Source organism: Helianthus annuus, chromosome 16 (genome assembly GCF_002127325.2).
Source record: "Helianthus annuus cultivar XRQ/B chromosome 16, HanXRQr2.0-SUNRISE, whole genome shotgun sequence".
NCBI lineage: Eukaryota > Viridiplantae > Streptophyta > Magnoliopsida > Asterales > Asteraceae > Helianthus > Helianthus annuus.
This window is the reverse complement of record NC_035448.2, coordinates 27,679,728-27,694,916: the sequence shown is the minus strand read 5'-3', so window position 1 is coordinate 27,694,916 and position 15,189 is coordinate 27,679,728. Positions and strand designations below refer to the sequence as shown.

Below are 15,189 nucleotides of genomic sequence, written 5' to 3'. Positions count from 1 at the left end.
AAAATAATAAACATCTACCTCGATCTCTAAGATCGAGCCTCGGCCTCCAAGACCGAGCCTCAGTCTTCAGGACTGAGCCTAATAATGAATAAATGAAATGTGCTCAACATTTGTTTGTAAAAACGTTTTGGATCTGGAGTTAAGTGGTATGCAGTAAAAATGTTTTCGTGAGAGCCCTAGTGATCATAGTCTAGACTCGAGAAGGAATCCTAGTTCGCTATGATCAGAGCTCTGATACCAAGCTGTCACACCCTGGCTTTGCGGAAGCGTGGTTAATTTGGTGTGACTTCTTAATACCATAGCTTAACCATAACAAAGCTATAAGAATAAAAACCAAGCAAGATCATCCATTCATTTAAGTTTTAAAACCAAATACAATAACATTGTATCAACGGAAACACACCCTAACGACATAAACATTGTTCAGCAAACATAAACATATACACAGTTTAAGGACTGTGACTTGTCCAGGAAAGAGTCACATTCCCTAAACCCGGATGACCTCGTACTAGTGCAGCGGGAAAACGTGCCATACCGTGCCAGATCCTTTAATTCCCTGAAATACATGTAAGTCGAAAAATCAACAATAATGTTGAGCGAGTTCATGTGTAGTGAGTAAGTAAAACCTTTGTAAAATGTCTGTATGTATGAAAATTCCTGGTATGTAGCAATAAGGAAAAAGAGATCAATTAATGTGTAGCTAATACATTAATAAGTGAAATGGCCTAGGAAGCACTCAAACCTGTAACGCGAATTTCATACCGGTCCTTCCGGCGGAACGACATAGTCACCACATGCAGCCACACGCTGGCTCATGCGTGGGGCTCGCAACACCCGATAGATCTATCACTCATGCCTCTCGGTCCTTATACAAGGATTAATGGTCTTACGATAATAGCCTACCCATTCACATGATCTAGGTAATAACCTTCCTTACGTTATCCATACCATGTAAATAGTACTTGTAATCATAGTAACATGTATTTCACCCCCGCAGTTTAGAAAACTGAAAACAGTTAAGAGAAAAGGGGGACATGAACTCACAGTCAGTGCGTTGCTATACCAAGTACTCCGAATGTCAAGCAGCTGTGCAACGACCTACATGTGCTAATTCTATTAGACAGATGGCCGTGCCTTAGCTTTATAGTTTAAGTTTTGGGAAACGGTTAGACAACCGTTCCTTGTATATACTTGGTAATTAATTTCCTTCCCAAGGGTGGGGGATTTAATACATGTGTATTTGTATCATCTCATTAAGTCCCACTTAATATATTTTTACTTCTCATTCCAAAACATAAATATTTTTCTCAAAAATATCATATTTTCTCTTCTCATAATACTTTCCAAAATAATACGTTGACAAAATACGCGTTCATGAATATTTCCGTAATAAGCGTAAGTTACGTTTTAACGACTAAGTGGTAATAGTAATTACCGTTGTAACTTATATGTTGGTCGTGTAAGCGTTTGTATTATTTTGGGTTCGTCAACGTTTGTTAATATTATTTTTACTCTAAAAATAATATTTATATATTTTCACAAAATAATCATAAACAGTGTGGTGAAAAATATATTTATCGAATAAATATTTATCACGTTTGGTTTTGTGAAAATCCCACCTTCGATTATTTAGTAAATAAAGTCATGGCGAATTATTTTTGAAAATATGTCAAAAGTAGTCTAACACTTGTAAATAATTCTAAGTGTTAGATTTTAGAAAAATTTCGCCAGAGTTTTCCCTGTAACTGGAGGTGGCCACGCTTTCAAGCGTATCATTTTCTTTTACAAAATCACTTCAACACTTCTTTAAATCAATCAATCAATTTCCAACACATCAACTAGTTTTCAACTAGTCGACAAGTATGTAAAATCGCATTATTACATGAACTTGTAGTTTTTCTGAAAACTATTGTGTAGATCTCCTTATATTTAGTAAATCTATGTATAAAATAGTTTAGTCTTGTAAAAACCCCGTTTTTAGAACAAATCATCCTTTACAACTTCCCGTCATCTTTCTCAAAGATTGATATTTTGTCGAATACTTCTTATTTCACAAGTGTTTATACACTTGTGGTTTGTAAAATCACCTTTGTTAGTATGTCACCCGACTTTTATAAAACATGATTTTCTCGTCACTTGGTTCTACGAAAATACCACTTGCAGATACGTAGATCCGCTAGTTTTAAACACCATTTTACCAGTAATAATACTTTTACACAAGTTCATGTTTCTCGTGTGGTGGAGTTTCACCTTTTAACCCTCGTACCGACAGAAACAAGCTTATGTCAAGATCTATGATCTTAACAAAGTCGGGTTAAACGATGATAAGAGCCACCACAACGTAGATCGGGCCTCAACAATCAACATATTCAATTACTACAACTTTTACACATGTTATGAGCTTTTAACCAACAAAATTCAAGTTTTAGTAGACTTTAGAGATTCAAAACGCATGATTCCGACTTTTAATCGCTATAACTCATATTAACCACTTTAGATACGTTCGAGAGTGAGTTTTAAACATTATACCTCTAGCTCGGGGCTAGGGAAGAATCTAGTCGAAAATGTGGTGGATAAAAGCTAAGAAACGAGGTCCTTCCACTTCCGCTTGCTTCAAGGCTCCTAATACGTGACCCGTAAGGCTTGTAGATACTTGGAATGGATGAACAAGAGCTCGACAATGGATGTGTGGGTGGATGAGAGTTCGGCCGAGAGTGGGAGGGGCAAGGGAGAGAGTGGTGTTGGTGATTTGTAATGTGTGTAATCCCTTGTGTTATGCTCTTGTATTTATAGGCAAAAATAAGATTATCGTCCAACGGATCTCGTGTCCCCTAGATATTAAACATATAGCATTATAATAATCAAAGTTGTACTCCCTTGTCTCTTCTAGTTTGGCCGATCCCATTAGGGGGGGGGGTATCCGGTTCGTTTTCAATCGTTCAGTTAGTGTTTAGTTTAGTTAAGTAGGTTAACTTTAGGGATTAACCCCGTTAGTTGCATGATGTGTTATAAAGCGGGTGTTAGGGTAATCAGGGACCCTAACTGGCTCAGAAAAAGACTAATAATATTTCTGGCAATATTTTTATGTTCCGGGTATAGTCCGGTTGTTCGGTTGGATAGTAATCCGTTAAAGTGCTTAAGTAATCTTTTAAGCGTCGTAAGTAATATTTTTAGCGACACAATTTATTTTGCAAAGTGTCAGGAATATTTTCTCATGTTTTGGCACTTTATTAGTTAGCTAGAAGCTAGTATGCTGATAAAAGTGCTGTGTTTCATGCTTAGAGTACGTTTTAGGCACATCCAATCATTACATCTTATTCCTAGAGACGCAGTTTAACAACCCTTGTATCCCTACACACACTATGGGTGTAGTAAAATATTTCTGGCTCATACAGGCCCTTAGAGGCAGTGTTTGCCTGATGTTGGGTATATCAGCATGTTCCATAGGTTATCCGTTCAAATGCTACTGTGCTTTTGTGCATCATGTTTGTCACTAGAGTTCAGTAGGTAAATAATGTAGTGACGGAAATCAAAGTATGATGCGGATATGTACAAGTATCAACAGTCAAGTAGCAGTTCGTCAGCAATCTCAGTTAAGCACAGTAATTAAGCAAAAATTAATAGTTAATTAAGTCGTACGGATACCTGGTTTAGTGAGGGTTGTCACAAAATTGTCTTAGGAACCTGTACAAGTTCATCATTAACTGATACAAACTGTGGAAGATTATCTCTGGGCAGACTCTGAATATCTGCACCCGTCATTTTCTTGGTTTCCGCTAAGAACCCATCTCTTGCATCCAAACACGCGATTTCACCAGCAGACAGTAAAAGACGAGTAGTGATAAAATTTTCTTTTTCAGGAACAAGATCCAGAATTTGAGTCTGAATATGCAAAAGAGCTTCTTGAGCAGGAAACAGATCGTCATCAGGTCCCAAACATTACATTTCCCACAATTATGGTAAGCACCTTAAGAGACAAAATTGGGGAAATCAACAGTAAACATATTCTTGGCAGAATGGGTAACATTTAGTGTGGGTCAAAATGGGGTGGGGTGTTTTATGTTTAAAAAAATTAGACACCATCTCACTTGAGATTGATTGATTGCTTGTTCTGATTGAAGATGATGATGGTTGAAGGTGATGGGTTAGAAGATGATGATGATTGAAGAGGGTAGATGATGGAGAAGTGATGAAGAAATCTGCAAATGTGGGTTAAAAAGAAATCAGGATGAAGGGGGAGGTGAAATTACCATATTACCCATCATGTGCAACCCATGTGACCAAGAAGTTAACCAGAGTTGGGGTTTGGTTAGAATTAGGGGCCAAAATGGTTAGATATAGGGACCATGGGGGTAGATATGTTAAAAATTCTTATTTTGGGCTAATATAGTAAAACTGACATAACCACAGGGGCCAAAACGTAATTTACTCTTGCGTGTTTATACATTATGCAAGTAAGTATATTTTTGAGTAAGATGCCATTTTGGTCCCTGTGGTTTGGCCAGTTTTGCCACTTTAGTCCAACTCTCAAAGTTTTTATATCTTGGTCCCTGTGGTTTCATTTTTATTGCCATTTTGGTCCAAAAGTGAAATCATGTCATATTTCTCAAATTAAACCCTCAAGTTTTGTCCTTTTGCACAGGGGTAATTTCGTCATTTACAACCACCCTATAAAAGCTCATTTCCTTCCCTAAATCTACCCTAACTCAAACCCTAATTCACTGATCACTCTCTCCTATTCCCACTACCTCCGCTATGGACTCACACACCACCACCACCACCTCCGCCGCCGTCACCGGAGATCACACTCCGACCATCACCCGCACCCTTCACCCAACCGGCCACCGCTACTCGACCACCCCCATCACCCAGCCACTGCCTCTCATCACCTGAAACGAAAACTCTGCACACACGCACTCTCTCTCTCTCTCTCTCTCTCTCTCTCTCTCTCTCCCTCTCTAACACCCCTCTGTCTCTCTTTTCTCTCTCTCTCTAACACCTGTTTGAACCATCAGTAAAACCACCACAGCTTCACCAGTTTGTCACCCATTTCTTTCTCTCTTAAAAACTCACACCTACCAACCACCACATGACCACCGTGCCTACCGTAATCGATCATTCCACTCTCCTTGACACCATCTTCTTCCTTCTCCGCGAAGCAATCGGAACCCTCATCGTAATTGGTTCAGAGAACCTTGGAAATCGAAGCAAATGAAAAGCTTGTAGACAATGTTTATCGATATTTGTTTAATGATCGAGTTGAGAACATGGAGGCTGCTAATGGAATTGTGATTGTGATAAAATTTCTAACTCCAAACTTCTTTAATTCGATGCCAGGTTCTTTTTTATGATTTTGAATTGGCTCTGTTATGCATTTTGGGGTTTATTTATTCAATTAGTTGTATATTTTGAATTGGCTCTGTTTATGATTTTGGGGGCTCGGTTATGAATTGGCTCTTTTTGTGATTTATGTAGTGACTTTGGTTGTGGGGTTTGGCTTTTGAAGGTGGCGGTGGTGGTTTGACGGTGGTCGTGAGTTTTGAAGGTGGTGGTTTGACAATGGTCGTTTTGATGGTGGGTGGTGTTAGAGAGAGAGAGAGAAGAGAGAGAGAGAAAGAGAGAGAGGTGTTTAGAGAGAGGGGGTATGCAGATTTTTGAGTTTATTTTATTTTATTTTATAAATATATATATATATATATATAGGGGAAGATTCATCTGATATATATATATATATATATATATATATATATATATATATATATATATATATATATATAGGGGAAGATTCATTTGAGAAGAAATTTAATGTGAGAAGAAAAATAAGAAATGGCATAATGGTAAAATATTAAATAGTTTATAACTCCTCCCATTAATTATGTTATCTCTCATTAATAAAGCAAAAAAAAAAAATATTTTATCCTACACATTTCAAAATTTGTTCTACATATATCTTACACTTATCGAAATTTACCCTACGCATATCTAAATTTATTATACACATTTAAGAATTTGTCCTACACATACTAAAATATATCCTACACATACTAAAATTTATCCTACACATGTTGAAAATTGTCCCTTCACCCTAAATTATTTTATTTTGAAAGAGTATATTTAAAATGGGAGTTACAAGTTTAATAAGTTAGCTAATTAATTATAATTAGAAATTTACATATATGCCCTTATTAATAACATTAAATACAGATATTAAATGAACTAAAATGGAACATTTCTATTGGTTTAAAACTTATTCTTTTTATTCTTACAAAATTTTTCTTCTCATTTGAACCTTCCATTATATATATATATATATATATATATATATATATATATATATATATATATATATATATATATATATATATATTAATGACAAAATAACCATTTTGCCCCTGAAGAAAAGGACAAAATAGCAGGATTTAATTTGAAAAATATGACATGATTTCACTTTGAACCAAAATGACAATAAAAATGAAATCACAAGGACCCAGATACAAAAACTTTGAGATTTGGACTAAAGTGGCAAAACTGGCCAAACCACAGGGACCAAAATGGCAGTTTACTCTATACTTTTTTAAGAGTTAAATGCATGGTTGGTCCCTATGGTTTGCAAATATTTCAGACTTGGTCTTAATGGTTTAATAATTATACATTTGATTCTGATGGTTGTAATTTTTGCACTCGAGTGATTCTTATCAGTAACCTATGTTAAGTTTCTCTGTTAAGTGTGTGCGAAATGACTAGAATGCCCCTGACCAATTAAAAAAAAGTGAAAAAAAATATAAAGATGAGTTAGGCCCACCCTCATCTTCTTCATCCTTGATATCTCTCTCTCTTAAAAACTTTACAAAATCAACAAAATTCAGACCTCCACCACAATTTCAAAATATTCAACTAGCAAGTAACAATCAAACACCAAAAGAAACATATATAAACATCCGTAATGGAAGATGAAGCTGAAGCTTTCATCTTGAACCCTAAAGACGACTCACTACAAGCTGAAGCTTTTTCCTCCCATTATATATATATAATAGGGGAAGATTCATTTGAGAAGAAATTTAATGTGAGAAGAAAAAGAAGAAAGGGCATAATGGTAAAATATTAAATAGTTTATAACTCCTCCCATTAATTATGTTATCTCTCATTAATAAAGCAAAAAAAAAATATTTTATCCTACACATTTCAAAATTTGTTCTACATATATCTTACACTTACCGAAATTTACCCTAAGCATATCTAAATTTATTATACACATTTAAGAATTTATCCTACACATACTAAAATATATCCTACACATACTAAAATTTATCCTACACATGTTGAAAATTGTCCCCTCACCCTAAATTATTTTATTTTGAAAGAGTATATTTAAAATGGGAGTTACAAGTTTAATAAGTTAGCTAATTAATTATAATTAGAAATTTACATATATGCCCTTATTAATAACATTAAATACACATATTAAATGAACTAAAATGGAGCATTTCTATTGGTTTAAAACTTATTCTTTTTATTCTTACAAAATTTTTCTTCTCATTTGAACCTTCCATATATATATATATATATATATATATATATTAATGACAAAATGACCATTTTGCCCCTGAAGAAAAGGACAAAATAGCAGGATTTAATTTGAGAAATATGACATGATTTCACTTTGAACCAAAATGGCAATAAAAATGAAATCACAAGGACCCAGATACAAAAACTTTGAGATTTGAACTAAAGTGGCAAAACTGGCCAAACCACAGGGACCAAAATGGCAGGTTTACTATATACTTTTTTAAGAGTTAAATGCATGGTTGGTCCCTATGGTTTGCAAATATTTCAGACTTGGTCTTAATGGTTTAATAATTATACATTTGATTCTGATGGTTGTAATTTTTGCACTCGAGTGATTCTTATCAGTAACCTATGTTAAGTTTCTCTGTTAAGTGTATGCGAAATGACTAGAATGCTCCTGACCAATTAAAAAAAAAGTGAAAAAAAATATAAAGATGAGTGAGGCCCACCCTCATCTTCTTCATGCTTCATATCTCTCTCTCTTAAAAACTTTACAAAATCAACAAAATTCAGACCTCCACCACAATTTCAAAATATTCAACTAGCAAGTAACAATCAAACACCAAAAGAAACATATATAAACATCCGTCATGGAAGATGAAGCTGAAGCTTTCATCTTGAACCCTAAAGACGACTCACTACAAGCTGAACTTTTTCCTACCTTATTTCGTTTTTCCGGCAGGTTCGAGTGGTGGTGGTTGGGGTGGTGTTGGCGGTAGATGTTGGGGTGGTGGGCTGAAGGTGATGGTGGGAGTCGTGGTGGTGGAGGTTGTGGTGGTGGGTTGAAGGTGACGGTGGAGGTGGTGGTTGTGGGTTGGAACCGGATGTGGAGGTGGGTTTAAAGTGCAGGTGGCGGTAGAGGTGTACAAAAAAACCGGTTTTAGAACCGAAACCGGTTTTTTTTAACCGGTTTTTTATAACTGGTTTTTTTAGAACCGAACTAAACCGCCGCTTGTAGACAGGTTAGGGATATTTATCTTCGAAACCGGTTATAAAAAAACGGTTTAAACCGGTAAAAACCGGTTCTTTTGGAATAAACTGGTTAAAAACCGGTCGTAACCGGTTATTGTTTTGAGTAAAAAAACCGGTTAGTAACCGAAATAGGTTTTCCTTTTTGATGAAAAAATCGGTTCGGTTAATAACCGGAACCAGTTTTTGAAAAAAAAAACCGATTTGTACACCTCTAGGGGTGTTTTGTGTTGTGTTTTCAAAATAGATTATGCGTTTTCAAAATAAATTTTACGTTAAAAGCTTGTAGGTACATGCTTATCCAAAACTGCGTTTTGGAAGCAGATAATCACTTTTCCATCCAAACACTTTTTAGATTATTTATGTTTTACAAACGCAATAATCAAATAATCACTTCAAAACGTAATCCCAAACACCCTCTAGGTGGCGGTGGATTAGAGAGAGAGGGAGAAAGGAAGAAGATAAGGAGGGGCACTCATCTTTATATCTTTTTTTTATTTTTTTTAAACTGGTTAGGGGTAATTTAGTCATTTCACACACACATTTAACTAAGAAATTTAACACAGGTTACTGATAAGGATCACCCAAGTGCAAAAATTACAACCACTGGGATCAAGTGTGTAATTATTAAACTACTAGGGCTAATTCTGCAATATTTGCAAACCACAGGTTCCACCAAAAATTTAACCCTTTTTTTAAAGGTAGGGTACTAGTTGGTTAAGTTCTGACTCGTTTAATCTAAGATAGGTAGATTCGGGTTACATTTGTCAAATGGGTTCAAACTTCAAAGTGTTGGGTGTCGAATCCAGCAAATAAAATAATAAGAAAACTACTAGTATGAGTGGAAGTAGAGTTTGTGTCCACAGGGATACAGGATTAACTAATTATGCCAAAATGTTTTGAACACAGATACGATTGTTTGAAAGGGGGGTTTTAAGTTTAAACTAGAATGTAAATAAAAACCATTTTTAATTTTTGGTTTAAAAAGAGAAGCTAATTAAAGTGATTGAAAATTTCAGATGTTAAAAAACTAATTTCAACACCAGGGCAATTTCTTGATTCGGTTCAACTTACGATCATTAACGGTCATGGTGCAATGATCCTTTTTAAATAATAGTTTGTATCGACACTAGACATCACGCGGTTCGGGCATCCACTCTATCTAATGTCTAACCAAACGTCGTTCGTTGATTAGAGCCAACCCGCTACTCTAAACTCATGCCGTTCGGATTTTAGCGTGCGGGTTGCGGGATAGAAGTATCAATTACAATCAAACACTCACGCCGTTCGGAATGTTTAGTTATATTATATAATTCTATAATAATTTGGGTTCATAGACAAACTCAAATTATTATTTTGTTCCTAGTATCAAAAAGAGAAAAATGCCCGGATAGTCCTTGTAGTTTCGCATTTTTTCACCTATAGTCTCCAACTTTCTAAAATTACCTGAATAGTCCCCAACTTTTCATTTTTTGTTCCCGAATAGTCCCTGGGTCTAACTTCAGTTTGTTTTCTCTGTTAAGTGGGTGTGAAATGACCAATTTACCCTTTCCTTTAAAAGGCCAAACCACAGGGACTATCCGGGCATCTTCTACATTTTCAGAGAAAAACGCCACCACCACACTTCATCTTCAACCTCCACCCACCATCACCCTCCTCCACCTTCCACCATCACCTTCTTCTCCGGATTCATGCTAATCTACAGATTCATGCCAAATATTATTTACAGATTACACCATCCAAAGATCTGCGTCCAGATTTGACTCCCAATTCACATAATACCATGAGGTGATCGACGTTTTCCGACACTACTCCACGGCTCTTGCATAACTCCAACCTTGCATTCACTTCTCTTTTTTTTGAAAGTGCTTTCATAGTTGGCAACCTGTTAATTAACGCTCACCACATAAAACAGTTTACCTTCAATGATATTCATTTATTCTATACCTGCACTTTATTGCTTTGAGTTGTGCTTATACTACCCATCTTCTTCCTTATTTGTTAAAGCTTTAGAGGTAATGACTTTTCCTCCTGTTTGAATGGTGAATAGCTGAAATTGCCCGTGCCCATAATTGTGAGCTGTTTAATTTATACCTCCACTACCATTTGGTCAATGAGTTACATTAGCCGATTGGTACTGCCCAAGCCTAGATCGTTCAAGAATCAAGATGTAGTTTTTTTCCTTTTTCTGAAAGGAAGCAGTATTGAATGGTTTAATTGGAAGAGTATGAGGGTGTGTGTTTTCTGTGTGTGAAATTAGAGGTTTGTGGTATAGTAAATATTGTATCTTTGATCAACATCTTGTGAAGACTGAAGAGCAAAGAGAACAAAATAGCTTTTGTGATTAAGCAGCGAAGGCATTTAATAGATTTCATGAAAGAAACACAGGGTTTTATGCCACAGATTAGAATAAAAAGTGGTGAAAGGCAACCAGATTACAAGAAAGAAACCAAAGGTTTAAGTAGTTATCATTTTCTCTTCATAATGGTCAAAGTCCGTAATTGTTTTAGACTTTAAAAGTTCACATTTGGTTTCTTCCTGTAGATTAGCATGAATCCGGAGAAGAAGGTGATGGTGGAGGGTGGAGGAGGGTGATGGGGGTGGAGGTTGAAGATGAAGTATGGTGGTGGGGTTTTTCTCTGAAAATGTAGAAGATGCCCGGATAGTCCCTGTGGTTTGGCCTTTTAAAGGAAAGGGTAAATTGGTCATTTCACACCCACTTAACAGAGAAAACAAACTGAAGTTAGACCCAGGGACTATCCGGGAACAAAAAATGAAAAGTTGGGGACTATTCAGGTAATTTTAGAAAGTTGGGGACTATAGGTGAAAAATGCGAAACCACAGGGACTATCCAGGCATTTTTCTCTATCAAAAATTAAAACTTTATTAGGGTTCTAAAAGTTTATTGAACTTTATTAGAAAAATTAATAAGTTGATCAGATTTATTAACAATCTAACATTTTCCGGATCGAATCCGTATAAAAACAAGAATCATATAAACAAACCACGAAAATAATCGGATCTAACGTGATCGTTTCACATAAGTTTATGAACCAAATAAAAAAAAATAAACCCTAATATTAAAACTATAAAAATCTAGTCGGACATGGTGGCTAGAACAATCAAGTTAAATATGAAACTAATCATTCAAAAACTCAAACTTACGAAAATAAAGACTGCAGAATGTTCTAGAAAAAAAAAAACAAAAAACCCAAAAAATGCCTTCTTTTCGATCTCCTCCTGAACTGAAGTCGTCCACCAATGTTCCCTCAAAAGCCAATCCCCTTTTTTTCTTCGTGATGGTTGTTTTACATGTTATCTTGTTCCCCCCTTTTTTTCTTTTGCTTGTTGGCAGCCCATATTTTTTAGCCTAACAAATTCACTCCAAATAAAAAGATTATCCCATAACAATTAGGTAGCGTTCGTTTCATGGAATGGAATGGAATGGAATTAGGAAGTTTTTCTTTGTAAAATTGATCTTGGTTGGGGGAGGGAGGAATTTGAAATCCCATGAATTTCTTTAATCAATGAAATTTGTGACTATTTCAACATTTCTTAGAAATCCTTCACTCTAATGAAGGAATGGAATGGAATGTTGAAATAGTCACAAATTTCATTGATTAAAGAAATTCATGGGATTTCAAATTCCTCCCTCCCCCAACCAAGATCAATTTTACAAAGAAAAACTTCCTAATTCCATTCCATTCCATTTCATGAAACGAACGCTACCTTAGTATTTTGGCTCAACTTCACTTCTTGTGATGTCACGTCTTTATGAACTTTAGCTTAGTCACACATTCAGCTCACTTTGTTCACTAGCTCATGAATTTGTATTTCGACTTACTCCAACTCTTTCCAATGCTTTCGTCCTTCGCAATCGCTCCTCACCTACAATATCAACCAAAAACAACCAACGTAGATTCCATTCCACAAAAACAAGCGTTTCGCAAAATAACGAGGTATGACTATGAAATAAGCATGATATGTGGTGAATTTTTAACGTTAATACGCTATAAAAATGTGCCAAAAAATGCAACTAACACAAAGTGTATTTTTAATGTTTTCAAATTGTTTAATTAAAAGATTAAGCTATTATTGAGATAATCTATACGTTATAATCGTATTGAGTATTGTACTTTTATAACATAACCGACCTGTAAAACTATGTAAAAATATTTGTTTTGGCCTCAACCCATTTTTTCTTAACCAACCTGCCTCGGGTGGTAGGGGCGTCGAGCGGGGTAACGCCGCCGGCTCTTGTTCGGTGTACGGTGATATGCATTCACGGTGCTACTCACTGATGAGAGAGGGGGGGGGGGGGGTTAATGGTGGGCCTCACTCTCTTCCAACCAATCATACATTTATTTATTTATTTTAAAGAAAAAAAAATATTTGGGTGAAGCACTCCTAGTGATTGAGTGCAAAATAAAGAGTAAAGACCATGAGGAGTAAAAACATGAATTGACATGGCATAAGATTATTAGCTAAGTAAAGAAGTTTACTGCTCCCCATAAGCACCCTTTCCAACCTAACTTTCCATTCTTCCACTTCTAATTAAATCATTTCATGACTTGCATCACTCCCATCTCTCAATGTTTTTTAGACAGATTAAGGTATTACGGGAGTAATATTATAAGCATTGGACTTTGTTTTTTTAGACGGATTAAGGTATTATTGGAGTAATATTATAAGCGTTGGACTTTAATTGTTACATGAGTATTTACAACTAAAAATCCTCAAAGAGTCAAGATTTCTTCTTTTTGTTTTAACAAATATATTATAATCAATCAATCATACCCAGTAAAATCCTACAAATAACAAAGCTATTTGTAGGGTCTAGGGAGGATGGAATGTAACACACCTAACACCTTACCTCTACTCCTAGGGATAGAGAGGTTGCTTCCATAGAGATCCTCGGCTCCAAATATATCATAATCAAGTTCCTAAATTTATAAAAACTCTACAAAGCCTATTTTGCATTTTTTTTGTCCCTAAACTTGTGTAAAAAGAATTAAATATAATATCCACTTGATAATCCTCAACATATACAAGATAGAAAACCTATAAAAAAAACTATATTGGGCCATGGAGTATGTACAACTAAATGCGATGAATGGGATAAACAAGAATTTGAGGCGGACTATATTTCCCATCCTTCATGGGATCACAAGAATAAACGATGTGAGATTTACCTAAGTGTCTTATGTTGGTTTAAGTTTGTGGTATAGCACATTAGCACTTTAGTAATTTAAATCCTTGTTTATGATTGAATTTTTCCTAAACAAACTGGTATGTGTTAAAAGTCGATGTCATTAAGATTCTTTTTTTCAATTTATTAGAGGTGCTAATTATAATTCTTTTGTTGGTATATATTCATTGTTATGATATTAACTTTTTTATGTGTGTTTGTTTGTTAAATAGCATAGTTATTATAATTTTGTATTTCATTCAAATTCATTTGTAATTGATATACAAATGGATATCACATAATGTCTACAACTTATGTGTTTACCCAATTATTTTTCTGGTTTGTAATCAATATTATTACTCTTGGGGACATTATGTGTTTAACCACATGGTATATCCACTTTAGTTATATCATGATCCACTTTAATGTCTTACTTTAGACCATAATTATAGATCACATCATAGAACATTATGTGTATTACTTATTTGTTAGTTATGTGGTTCAACCATAGCCATCTAGTTGAAAAACCAACACTAGTTGAAAATTTCTGGTTGTTGAAGGATTTTGGTAAAAAGTCATTTTAAATAAATGGGAGCAAAATAAAAGCATGTAGGATATTTTGGCTAATCTCAAACGTTGACAAAATCTAGGGGGTAAAATGAAAGCTTCCAAAAGATAAGGGATTGTTTATGTGCAAACTGATAGGTGTACTTTAAGGGAAAAAAATATAAAAAAGGTTCCATTGCCGGGAATCGAACCCGGGTCTCCTGGGTGAAAGCCAGATATCCTAACCGCTGGACGACAATGGAATGCATGTTGTGTCGTCCCACTAATTAAATAATATTACGGTCGGCCTTAGGGAGAGAAAACCGAACCAAATGAAAATGCTTTTGTTAAGCAGGTTAAGAGCCCATTATTGCATGAAATATTATGCAATTTGCATACTGTTAAGAACCAAACATGTGCCTACTATATCTAACATTGAGATGTAGCTTTGAAAAAAGAAGTTGAAGTCTCAAGCTGAAACTTTAATAGTAATCGAAGACTTCTTTGAGAGAGGATTAAAGCGGATATCCTTGTATCTTTCTGAAAATTCAAAAGCCCTCAAGATGAAGACATCAGTAAAGTAAGTTCAAAATCTGAATAGTTAGATGAATAATACGTTTTAAGACTTCATGTTTTCAAATCCAATGATATAGACTTGTCTCAAAACATATAATATATTTGAGGATCAACATGGTCAACTCAATTCCTTTTACCATTCATGTTCATTATTTTTGAATTAATGTTCATCTCAAACTATACATCTTCCGATTCATATACACAACATTTATCTTCAGTCGACTAAAAATCTTTTTATAAAACTATTCTTTAGAGAACAAATAAAGCATTGGTGACAAGGAACATCTTACACATCTCTTCATTCTTGGGATTCAATGCCTCCATATTTACAATATGTTTTACAT

The 15,189-nt window shown here is 35.1% G+C and overlaps 1 non-coding gene across 1 annotated transcript; it reads right to left on the bottom strand.

Moving 5' to 3' along the window:
- Positions 1 to 14,460: 14,460 nt before the first annotated feature.
- TRNAE-UUC lies at positions 14,461 to 14,532 on the bottom strand. Its single transcript has one exon. It is a non-coding gene; the product is annotated as a tRNA-Glu (tRNA).
- Between the last annotated feature and the right edge of the window lie 657 nt (positions 14,533 to 15,189).